Below are 12,400 nucleotides of genomic sequence, written 5' to 3'. Positions count from 1 at the left end.
GGATCCACAGAAGAAGGAATTACACATGACTATTTTTGAAGCTTTAAAAGGTCCAGAGGGCCTAATTGTGCTCTCAGATATGTCTGTGCAGCTCCGATTGAAGTCTTGGGATATAATGCATGCTTATGCGACAGCTAAAATGAGTCCTTTTTTAAATGAAAAAAAATAATCCTTCAGTTATTAAAAAATTAGATTGTAAAGTCTCCAGGGTCAAGCCAGCAACTTCCCAAGAGCTATTCAGAACATAACAAAGTGAGGTCTTGGTTGGAACTCATCTCTGTACCAACCTGAAAATAAAAAATAAATGCTGAACATGTTAGTAAAATACAGTAAAGAAAGTAACACCTTCTTCTGCAGATTTGTGCATCCATGTTTGTGTGCTTGGACTTGTCCAGGCAGTTCTGTGGCAAGGAAGGAGGGGACAACCCTAAATTTCAATAATGAAATAACCCTAACAAGCGTGTTCATGCTTCATTCAATTACATTAAACAAGACCAATACTGGTAGAAATATTTTCTTTTACCTCTGTTTCATATCAGCCAAGTCTTATGTAACTGACAAGAGGTTAAACCTTGTTTTGTTGTTGTTATCTGTGAGTGTTTCTAAGTGCAATTGCATTCAGTGTTAGGAGAAAGAAATGAAGAAGCAAATTTAACACAGCCAAAGGAAATACAGTTCAGAAATATATTCAGGCCCTGAAATTTGTGTAGGTTTTTTTAACTAGTCTTGATTTTGAAAGCTAGTTTACACTACAGGTGAAATATAAGTTGTGCATGAATTTCCCTATGGGATTTCTGTGTGCTTTTCAAAAGGTGCTTCTTAGGGGTGAATGGGGCTGGGCTTTAAAAGACTGAAAAGATGTGTTTTCCTGTAAATAACTTAGAAGAGGATTCCCAAGCTATAATTACATCTTACTTTCATCAGGGCTGCATTTAACAGAAATTCTTCCAGCAACTTTTTCTTTATTCAGCTATCTACCACTGAAAAGCAGAACAAGAACTAGTCAGGAAATAAATACTCCACATCTGCACAGCTGGATCAAGAGTGGCTCCTGCTCCTTACCTAAATCAGTGCATTAATTTCCTTATTTTGTCCTCCATGTGTGTCCTTGTGTTTCTCGGTATAATATGTGTCAGTATTATTTGTTGTCACTTCTCAAACTAAAGCTGTGACACTAACCCTGCCAGCCAAGGGAAAAAAACTACACACAGAGGCAACACAAGCCAGTATTGTTTAAATCAGATGAGCCCAGTGGTGTGGAAATTGCTTCTGTTGCATAAGTGTGCTCACTGGTAGACCCAAACTGATGGGCTGGTAAGCATACATAATTAGCCCAGTACCTGTGGATGTAATTCCATACTGCTTTGCTGAAAGAAGTACTGTAGAAAATAACAGGCAGGAGATTTTTCTATCAGATTTTCTTCCTACCACTAGAAATCATAGCTGCTGTGTGCAATATTTAATACCTGATGTTAGTTTCCACCTTTCAGCCACAGCCACTTTTCACTTGCCAACTAATCGTCACCTAGAAGTGTGCTGAAACACATTGTAAATACAAAGGCTTTCTCCAGCACTAAATCACAACCATCTCTACAGAGAAAAGGACTGCTTACAGCAGCCCTGCTTGGTAATTCGGGCCAGGAAAGAAGCAGGTTTCCCCCTTCCTAATAGCAGGAAGACTTCAGATTAGCCAGCACTGTGCTTGGGAGCAGAGGTGCAGCTGCAAAAGCCTTCCTTAACACTCTGCTCAGACGAGGTGTTCAGCGGCCTCTCTGGGAGCAGCGTTGGGCTCTGGCGAAGCACTTGTTGCTGCCAGCACCCCGGGGCCCAGCACCTTGTCCTGGGAAGAGCTGTCCTCGGCCGCCTGCCCCATGGCTTCCCGGATGAAAAGGTGAGGTTACGTGCTCTTGCCACACTTGGTTGTCTCCTGCCCGGGAGATGAATAAGCAAAAAAACCAGACCCTCTAGCTAAGGGTGTTCCCTAAAAGGTGCTGGCTCAAAGCCAGGCTAAAGGGTAGGTGGAAGCCTCGTAGATGAGACTACTCCTCACGGGAGGATTCCCAGAGAAGGCACCGATCCGGTCGGATGGGGTGCAGCTCATCAAACTGCACCGGCTGCCACCGGGACCGTTTGAGGTGGGAGAGGCCTCGGGGAAAACTTGCGGCAGGATGCTCGGCTCGAGGTGCCTGCAGCTCGCACTCCCGCGACTCCCGCGGCCCCCGCGGCTCCTCAGGGCCCGCTCCCCGCTGCCCACCCACCGCCGCCTCCCCGCCCCTCCGGCGGAGCGGGCAGCGCTCCCCGCGGCTGCGGCGGGGCTTCACCCCGCTTCGTGCGGCCCCAGCGCCCGCCCCAGGGGCCGCGCCCGGCACCTCCCCGGCGGGGCCGCTGTCCCCGGGACGCCGTGACGGCTGTGCGCTCCCCGCCCTTCTCACCGCCCCTCTCCCCTTTCCTCCTCCTCCTCCTCTTCTTCCTCCTCCTCCTTCGGGAGCCTTGCCTCCCCTGCACACCTGCCTTGCCATTTGTCGGCGGCTTTGCTTGGAGGGGAGAATTTTCCCTCGGTCCCTTGCAGCATCCCTCCCCGGCACACACACACATACACACACGCACACAAACACGCTCGCTCACACAGCCGGACAGGCAGAAGCCCCGCGCTGCCCGTGCCTCGGCAGCCGCCGCCTCTCCGCACCCGGCCCCGCGCTCCCCGCCGCCGCGGGGCGTCCTCCGCCTGCTGCAGCGCCGCCGGGCCCGGCAGCCGCCGAAGGGGGGCGGCGGCGGCGGCTCCCGCTGCTCCGCGGCCCCGCACCGGCAGCGGTAGGTAGGTACGGCGGTCCCGCGGCGGCAGCCCGCTCCGGGCAGCTCCCGGCGCTGCGGAGGGACGGGGACGGAGGGAAGGAGGGAGAGGAGGGCGACGGGAGCGGGGCGAGACGCGCTGCCCCAGCCCCGCCGGCGGCGCTCGCCTCGCCCGGCTCCTGCTCCGGCTGTGCTCCCGCGGGGCCCTGCGCCGCCCCCGCCGCTGCCCGGCACCCCCCGGGCACCGGCTCTTCCCGGTGAGTCAGAAAGTTTGCTCTCCTGGGCGCCCGGTGTTTGTTGTTGTTTGGGGTCCGCCTGTTTAGGCTGGGCTTTTATTTTTTCATTCCCGCTAGCGGGCTATTTATTTATTTATTTCTCTTTTCTTCCTTTTTTTTTTTTTTTTTTTAATTGCAGTCGCTGCTGCAGCACGGGTGGAACCGGGCTCCCGCGCCCGGCGCTGCCCCCGCCTCGCTGGGCAGCATCCCCCGGGGCACACGCGTGGGCGGGCGGGCAGCGCACCCAGGGCGGCCGGAGCTCGGGTCCCTCCCGCTGCCCCCCTTCCCTCTAGGAGCTGGGTGGCTGCGGCTGAGATGTTGCCGGCAGCCCTCCTGCAGTTGGCAGAACAGTTTTTGGTGGTAGCTCGGGAGGAGACTGTCCCATCCCTCTCCTGTTTCTCCTCGTTCCTTGAGAGAGTGTTTTAAAACAGGTTTCAGTGAAGCTATAGGTGACAGGATCCCGGTGCCACCGAGAGCTGTGCTCCGTTCTGTAACTAGCAGTGTTACTGTAGCGGGTTATCCGCTGGGGAACAGCCGTATTCGACCCTGGTGAGGAGAGGGATTGGCTGTGGGTCATGTCCATCTTCCTCTGCTTTCATCTAATTGCTAGAAGTAGCTTGCTGTTGTTTGGGGTAGAAGAAGCTCGCTTGCGTTTTACTCTTTTGTTCTTTAATTCTAAATGGGTTTGGTGGGGGCTCCTAGTTTCTGATAGGAAACTATCAGAAACTATAGAGGTTGGATAAATCCATCTCTGAGCAGGAGAGGCAAGAAGCTTTCAGGTCCTTCCCATGAGCTGTGCATTTTCTATGTCGTGTGTTGTTACTTCTTTTTTTTCTTATCGCTTGGAGTTCTGCTGTAATGTCTCAAAAGCTTTGATGTTTTTTTGCAATGAACCTCATTAATTTTTTTTTCTCAAATTTAAAATGGAGTGATAAAATGCATAGGTGTTAATAAGTGAGTTGAAAGGACTTTGAAATAGTGCATGTTGTGCATGGTGTGAAATTGTAGATATACATAAAAGAATAATAACTACTCTGCAGGTTTTATTTCAAACCTTCTCTATGACTTTGTGCTGAACTCTCTTCATCTCTCAGCTTTTAAGTCTGTTTTTTGTACTTGAGGTCCCCTGTTTTGTTGTGGGAATGCATTGGTGGGCACCTACATTTGCCCGGTTGTCATAATCTTTTATTTGCTCATTTTGCAAAGACTTGCCATGGTCAAAAATAAGTGAAACTTGGTATTGTGGCTTTCAATTTTAGATCACTTTTCCTGATGCTTTTATTTATTTTTCTATTTGATAATTTGTTTATTAATGTTACAACTGAAGAGGGAGAGTAGGGAATTGTCTCTGACTCTTCTATATGTCGAAGGGCACAAGACAAAAAAAAAAAAGATTGTGTAAAGAAATTAAAGCACTGAAACAACCTAGGTCTGAATTCCAAGAACAAAAATTACAGTGTCATGTGTGCTTGCCCGCACCAGGCATTCTGCAGCATGTGGTATTTACAGAACTTGCAGTGTACAGTAGCTCTCCAGTAGTAAGAGAATGCTTTGTATCCTTGGAAGTGAGAGAGTCTTTGACAAGTCAGCAAAACTATAGATACAGTCAAGGAATGCTGGTACACGTGTGAGTGTGTGCATATATAAATATCACCAGATTGCCTGAGTTCATTTTTCCTTGGTATAGTTTGTCTTCCTCAGCCTGGAATATATACATACTTTCCCCTGAATTTTGAGGCATTTTTTGCTGCTTTTCTCTGTTTGCATGTGTTTTAATGTTAGTCTTAATCTCGCTGTAAAATACAAAATAATCCGGTAATAGATTTAGAAGACTTTATTGCCAGGCAAACCAGGCAATAGATCATGAAATCAGACAATAGTATTTTGTTTCCTAGCAACCCCCTACTGCAAACAGAAAACAAAACGGTGGTGGATGCTTCCACATCATGATAGCTATATGTCGAAATTCCCAAGTAGTAGATACTGGAGTACTGATTGTGCTGAGGGATTCACTCCTATTTGTTTCAACTGCTTAGTTAATGTTTGCCTTTTGTGAGAAAGATTTGCTGAGGTAAATGCAGTTAAATGGTTAAAATTTCACTCTGGTCTCTTAATAATAATGTCTGTTAAAATTAAGAGGGCACAAAATTAGGTAGAATTTTTGCCATTAAGAATGATTTGGAGTTGCCTGTTCATATTGCAGGACTGTTACTAAATCTATGCTATTACGGACCCTTGCAAATCAGATATATAATCTCCTGTATCCAACATCCAATATCTTTCTGGATTTTGTGTTGTTAGTCATCCTTTAGCTTTGTGTTTTAAAACTATGTTTGTTAGAATGTATTGAAAGAAAAATCCTTTGTGGCTCCTAGGAATGGAAAGTAAAATCCTAAGTGTCTCCTTGCCATGTTTACCTTCTTGGCACCCAGTTCAGCCCTTCCAAGGGGTCAGTGCTATCACCGTGCAGCAGAATGGCTCAGGGTCCTGAGCCATAATCTTTCTAAAAGTGCTTTTGATAATGCAGTAGTTCCCTTAGTTAGAGTGCCTGAGTGCTGAAATGGCACTGAAATTCTCGACCCTGAATCAATCTGCGATGCACTTTGTGCACTGCCATCTATCTGAAAAAATCCATTAGTGCAAGCTGGAGATCTGACCTGGGATGGGTGCAGGTGTTTGTGCTCTGGAAGCTGCTGGAGATGCTGAGCTGCTGTAGGAAAAGGAGCTGAGCAGGCACAGATGTGTAGTTGTACGTACAAGGCAGCAGAGAAATTTCGATGCTTTTGTCTCTCTTTTTAGGGGAAAATGGCAAAAAGGTGTTTGCCGAGTTTTACCTACAAGTCTTCACTATCCAGCAGTATTTACAGACATCACACAGTAAATTGAAACAGAGGCAGTTTTCCTATTGGTTGCATCAGTGATTCTGTGAAAGTGAAAATGTTATTTCAGTCTGGGAAACTGTAAAATCACAAGAAAACTTTGCTGTGGGGAAGACAGCAAACTTAGTCAAGTATGCATTATTAAACAACAGTATTCACACTAGGCATGCAAAGGGTGTTCTCTGGGTGACTTAGGGGTTCACAGCATTATTTAAGAGATCCCATGTGCAGTCACAGACAATTTATTTTTATTGCCCATAGGTATTTTCCTGGTTCATCTCAAGTACTGAGGTACAGAAGGGTTACAGCAGATGCCACTTGAATAAAAAGGGTTGAAGTGGAATGGTCAGAGAGTATTATAGTTCTGATAAATATCTATGAGCATCTACTTTCTTGTCTATATTTGAAATAACACATTTTAGTGCCATAGCATGTGTGGATGGTTTAGTTTAGAACATGCTAATTGAATTTTGGAAGGCTTTATGGATTGAGAGGAAGTAGTTATTTTCCAATTTTTCTTCTCTGTTTCTTTCTCAGATGGCACTACTCCCAAAACTTGAATCTTACAATTAGGTAGTCCACAGATGAAGCTTGATATGGCTGCCTAATTACAGTCCCTACTTCACCTCTGCCTGTGTTTGCCAGGCAGCAGAATGAGAGAAGGCAAAGAAAACAAAAAGTACAAACAAAAAACAAAGGGGAGAGACAGGTCATGAAGTATTCTGTGTATAAACAATGGAAGTCATTTGGAAGTGATTTTAAATATTCTCCACGAAACTCCTTTTACACCAACTGCATTTGTTGCTGGTGGTGAATATAAAGCTTTCATCTGCTGTAATGTGGCTGGCTGCTGATGGAGACAGCCAAGCCATGGCCCAAACCAAAGACCTTCTTCTCCCTTGTCCCCACTGAAGATCATCTTAAGTCGAACAGTTAGTTATGTCCATTCCACTTAGAGGTGTTTAGGAGACAGGAATTAAGAAATGGACAGCTTTGTTCTGTCTCTCAACTGCATAATGATGGTTGTAGCTAATGAGCTACCAGGGAATGTGCTGTATGTCTTGCTGAGATACATGAGCCTTTCCAAATTTTTCACAAGGCTTTCTTTTATTATTATTTTTCAAAGTGGGTACTGAAGTAATGAGAATATAGAGTTACTTACTGCATGTTTAAACCTATAGGCTTCATGATTACTGTACTGAGGGATAAATACTTAGGTTTTCTTTCCAGTTCTTCTTTTAGGAAAGGAACAAAAGCATGATGCCAGTTTTGGACTCTCTTGAGGCTATGTTTTTAAAATCCTGTTACCTTTAATCACTGAGCTGTCAGTTCTTGACAAATACAGAAAGTAGACTATCCAAGTGATTACAGAAACTGAGGATTTGGTTCAGCAGAGCACTGACTTGCACACCCAACGTTTTTTTTTTAAGTGTGTGCTTAAGCTCATCTCTACTTGCTGAGATCAACTGGATTTAAGAAAGTGGTGGAAGTTAGGCATGTAATTAAATGCTTTGTTGAATAGGGCAAAATCTTTGAAACTAATGTCTTTGCTTTGTAGTAAACAGAACTTCAGGACAATTCCTCCAGGACTGTAGAATGAAGGGAACAAGTAGGGGGAAAAGGCAAGTTCTTGGGGCAAGGGGTATCAAATCAGGAACTTACTGGTGGGTGATAGTGATTCTGGAAGGGATTGAGAATTAATAAATGAGTCTGGAATGGGATTTAATTACAGAAAAGCATGGTTTGTGCTTGAGCTGTCAAGGGAAAGGTAACATTTTGGTGAACAAAGAGGGTGGTATTTCCTTTTTATAAGACTCTGTTGTGAACATGTGAAAACTGAATATCATCTTAACAGGAAGATATTGACAATTTAATGGAGGCTCAAAGAAGAGCAACAAAATACTCTTGGGCCTGGAGGAACTAGCTTGAAGGGAATTATTCAAAAATAGACATCTCTAGTCTTGGACTGAATATGGGGAGATGGGTTAACTATGTGTCTGTGTTTGAAACGTATTTTAGTCAAAGCAGTCAGATTTTTTTCCTGCCTTATGTGAGAGAATACCTATGACTAAATGGAGAAACCGAGGAAATAAGAATTCTGGGCCAAAACTTAGTAACAGAAAAATGTATTGTAGTTTATATTAGTCTGGATGTAGTGCAAGTCCCCCATGACTCTTCAGATGTTTAAAATTAGAGTAGGCAAATTGTTGGCAGGGGTACTGGAGAAGGCAATACTGCATTTTCAGGGAAGTGAAGTACAAGATCAACCAGGCCCTTTTCATGCTTCTGTTCTGGTCTAGTTTCAGCTGAAGATTACAGGCAAGCCAACCTTGCTTTGGTTTCCAGTGCTGGGACAGTTGGGTTTTGTGCTTTTATAATGCGGGATTCAGAACAGGGTGACCATCTGGGCACAGGTTGAGTCATTGATGGGATGGTGGATGTACAAGGATTAGCTACAGTAGATTTTTTAGTAAACAGCTATGGGTTTTTAATTTGTTTGTTTTTCTTTTTGGAAATGATGAGCATCTCAGGTGGTGTAGAGGGCACAGAGGTGACAGCTTCCTCTTTCTTGACAGTTTCTGCAGCATTTTTTTAGCATTTGAGGACACTTACTGCCATTAGGTGCAATGATGGATGGCAGGTACTGTTCCTTCCTTCCTGTCCCCCCATCACGATGCCCTGATCTCAGCACAGCTGTCTCCTGTGATCTGGCTAGTCAGTGTGGAGTGCAAGTCCTGATGACCACTGCCACCAGTGGTGTGTTTTCTGGAAGAGACTGAGAAAGGGGGAGAGACACAGAGATGACCTTTGTAAGGATGCATTGCTTTAAATGTCTCCATCATCCATGTAAACTGAGAGAAGACTTCAAGGAATGTGCAGGTTCAAGGTATAATGACAGCTTTCTTGTGGAATGACGGCTTTTCCTGTCATTGCGAAGCAAGCATTCAGAAAAAAATAATGTTGTGCAGACTGATATCATCAGGGAGTGTTTTCCAACAGCCATGCCAATTGCAGAGGAGGAGGTGGATTTCCCTCTGCTGTGCTTTATGGATACCTGACAGCCAACTGTTTAAACAAGGCCTATTTTGGTAACCATAAGGTAAAAACAAGTGATTCAGAATAACCCTTCTTAGCATGTTAATGATTAAAACAGTAATCCTGCAGCAGTGTCACATACAGGGGAAGGCTGATCTGGGATATCTGGGCTGAGCTGGTTGGTGAGACTGACCTTTGGTTTAAGTACTTGACAGTGCAAGAAAGGAGTGTTTTGAAGTGGTGAAAGACAGGTTTAGGTCTTCTGTGTGCAGTGTAATGTGGAAAAAAAATGGTCTGTCTATTAAAACCTGGTACACTCCCAATACACTCCAGGTGTCTTTGCTTATACACAATCCTCTGAGAGTGAAGCCAGGTTCAGTCCTTGCTGGTGCTTGTCTCTGGGAGCTGGTAGATTGGTTGGTGATGGAGATCTGAGAAGAGGTTCATTTTGAAGGAATGAAATTGAAGGAAGTTTTGTTTTCTTTAGGCAGAACATAAGGATTAAGACTGAGGTTGATTGCTAATGCATTGCTTCTGCCAGAGGGACAGTTTTTTGGGGACACAAATTATTTGTTTGTGTATGTTAATAACACTCTTCTGTGTAAGTGTGTCTAAGATCAGGCTTGTTGGATGGGATCGTTTAGACTGAAAGGTACTGTGTAAATGTAAGATTATTATCTCCCTTTTGCAGGAAGAAGCTAGGTCAACAGTAATCTTAATTACAACTTGTTTCTGTTAATAGATCTTTATTTTTAGAGTTAAGTTAAATAAGGCATAAAGTGCTTTTATACAGGTACTTTTAATGTAGTGCTACCATTTAGGATGTGGGGTTTGGTATGCTGGATCTTAACAATACTTGTGGAGGAGCAGTTTCTCCATGTCCAGAGTGGATAATTCACAACTATTCTGATATGGCAGGTTGTCTCTGTATAGGTTTTAAAGGGACATGCCCTACACACAGTGTAAAAATGCTTCAGGACATAACAGCTCTGCCTGTGGTAGAATACAGTGAGGATTTAATAGTATTTTTAACAATTCTGTTTAGATTTATTCATTCCTTTTAGGAAGCATTTTGTCAGGGAAGCAAAGAAGAAATGAAATAGAAGGAGCTGATAAAGGCATGGGGTGAATTTAGGGAGGTGGATTGCAATAACCAGAATGAGAGCATGCTCTTAGAACGAGCACTGGTTCTTCTGCCCTTATAACAAGTATTTCAGCAATGACAAATAAGTTTGTTTCATCTGAAAGCAGCAGATTGCTTCCTAATATTTTGCTGGTCTGACATCCTGTGAAATTGTGTTATATCCTAATTCAGTGGCTGCTCTGTATGTAGAATATGAGCTTGCTATTTTCTACCAAGGGAAGCATTCCCTCTCCTTCTGCAGTGGTAGAGGTATTTTGGTGTTAGAGGTCCATGCATTAATCTCTTCTGATGACTTCTGATAGATGTTGGCATGACTCAGAAGAGAGAGTTGCATTTTCTGAATAAGCGATCTGCTTAGTTTGGAGTTTTTCTCAGAGGTGAGACCTTTGCTCAGCAGTGAAATCTGCTGAGATCACAGCACGGGGGGTATGGCTACAGACGCATCCGAGTGTGGCTGTGGTCCTCTGCTGGCAGGTAGGCAGCAAGCACTCTGTGGATTTAGTAGCTGTAAATGGGTGGTCTGTTCATGCATCTCATGCCTCCCATGCACACGCCCTTCTGGCTTCTACTGGCTTCAGGCAGAGCAAAAGTGGAAGTATGGTGACAGGCTGTTCCATAAGAAAGCTGATGATTTAAAGATCCTGGAAAGTGCATTTGATTTAGAATCTTCTATATGTTGTCTTTCCATTAGTTTGCCTAAAATGAGCATCTCTCTGGTTAATTTCTTTTTAGCAAATGAAGAAACCCTTGGCCATTTTTTTGGTTCAAGTTTATTCATATCTTCAGAGTAAGAGGAAATACTGTGTGTGCTGATGAATCATTTTCTGCAGTGTAATCTCCCATTTCATATGAAGCAGAGAGCCATTACCATTTGTTTCATTGACAGCCTGTGAGGGAACATGCCATTTGAGTTCCTAGAGGGACCTGGGTGAAGCTTGAGCAAGAGCCTCAGTGTGCTGTTGCCAATCTACTTAGCTACACAGTTTCTTACCAATTCTGTAAGCTTAACACTGTTACGTAAAAGCTTGTGAAACTAGGTACGGTGCGCTTGTCATTTGTTGGGTTGTTCAGTTTTATTTTTCATGATATGTTTGCCTAATTTCTGCATCATCTTACAGAACAGATGCAATGTGTAGTTTCTATTGTTTTCTTTACAAAAGAGAAGGGAGCTGTAAATTCACCCTACTAAGGAAATTATTAACATTTTTTTAAGTAAAGGAGGCTGGAAAATTGGAATTTCTTTTTCAGTTTATTGGAAAATACTAAGGGAGATTATATAACTGCATGAAGTCTCTGGGGAAACGGAAAAGAAGCCTTACTGATAATGAAAGAACCAAGTAGCTGCTTAATGTAATCCACTCTTCGTGGAAAGGGGAGAGAAGGGAGACCTGTGCAGTCAGACCAGGCTTCATTTATTCCAAGCTGAAAGTGGGCAGCACATCTGGTGGGCCAAGTGGTGTAAGGCCAGCTTGCTGGTCTGACACCTGTGTTTACCTTTTCCACATTAACAAAGCTGATTCTGTTTGGTGTTATATACTACAAATAAAACAGAAATTAGAAAAGTAATATTTTTCAGGCTCATCTTGCCCAAGAATCAAGGGACTAGTTTGAAGTGAGTCAGTCAACTCACTGTAATCAAGCAATTCTTCTATACCTCAAGTATAAATGCTGCATGAGTAGCTAGGCAGAAAGGACTAGTGGTCATCTTGAAATGATGAAGAAAATAAGTTTCTTTTGATTCTCCAGTGTCAGGCTACCTGATGAAACTGAATATTGAATTGAAAGCAGAAGGTTGAATTTGATAATACTGAAGATGAGATCCCTTGTATCATTGAACTACAACTTTGACCTTGATAGCTTCAAGCTTGATATAACCTTTGCATCATTGAAGTACAGTTGTAATGATCACTGAAGTCACTGTTCTAGGTTTCAGTGGCACTTCAATGTAATTGTGTTTTAGAGGAATCATTTTGTTATTGGGGGGACAAAGAGCAAGAGCCACTCATGTTTTAAACACGAGGAAAATGAAGACTTCAGAGTTGGTGAGAAACCTCCTTTCATGATAATACAAAATGAGCAACATAGAGTGAGATGTAAGCCTGTATGTACTGCCCTTTCAAAGACATTTAAATTCACGAGCTCACTGTTAAACCAATGAAGGAAAAGGGCAATGCAAAACTCAAACCTAAATGAAACAGCACTTCTGTTGATGCAAGGTGTTTAGTGAATATGAAAAATGTTCAGAAAGTGGCTAGAAGCATCCGTGCAAGACAAAA

General features: G+C 43.7%; 1 protein-coding gene across 6 annotated transcripts in view; it reads left to right on the top strand.

Moving 5' to 3' along the window:
* The first annotated feature begins 2,301 nt into the window (after window positions 1-2,301).
* Window positions 2,302-12,400, top strand: part of ENOX1 (ecto-NOX disulfide-thiol exchanger 1) — a 358,181-nt gene continuing 348,082 nt past the window's right edge. For 3 of the 6 annotated variants that reach the window (XM_077173673.1, XM_077173668.1, XM_077173672.1), the window contains exon 1: window positions 2,302-2,815. The gene's annotated coding sequence lies outside the window, so the exon portion shown is untranslated. Of the gene's footprint in view, window positions 2,816-2,909; window positions 3,048-3,595; window positions 3,615-12,400 lie in introns of those variants that run through there. The other 3 variants (XM_077173669.1, XM_077173670.1, XM_077173671.1) reach the window with 3 other exon arrangements.

Source organism: Agelaius phoeniceus, chromosome 2 (genome assembly GCF_051311805.1).
Source record: "Agelaius phoeniceus isolate bAgePho1 chromosome 2, bAgePho1.hap1, whole genome shotgun sequence".
Classification (NCBI taxonomy): domain Eukaryota; kingdom Metazoa; phylum Chordata; class Aves; order Passeriformes; family Icteridae; genus Agelaius; species Agelaius phoeniceus.
This window is presented reverse-complemented; position numbering and strand designations above follow the sequence as displayed.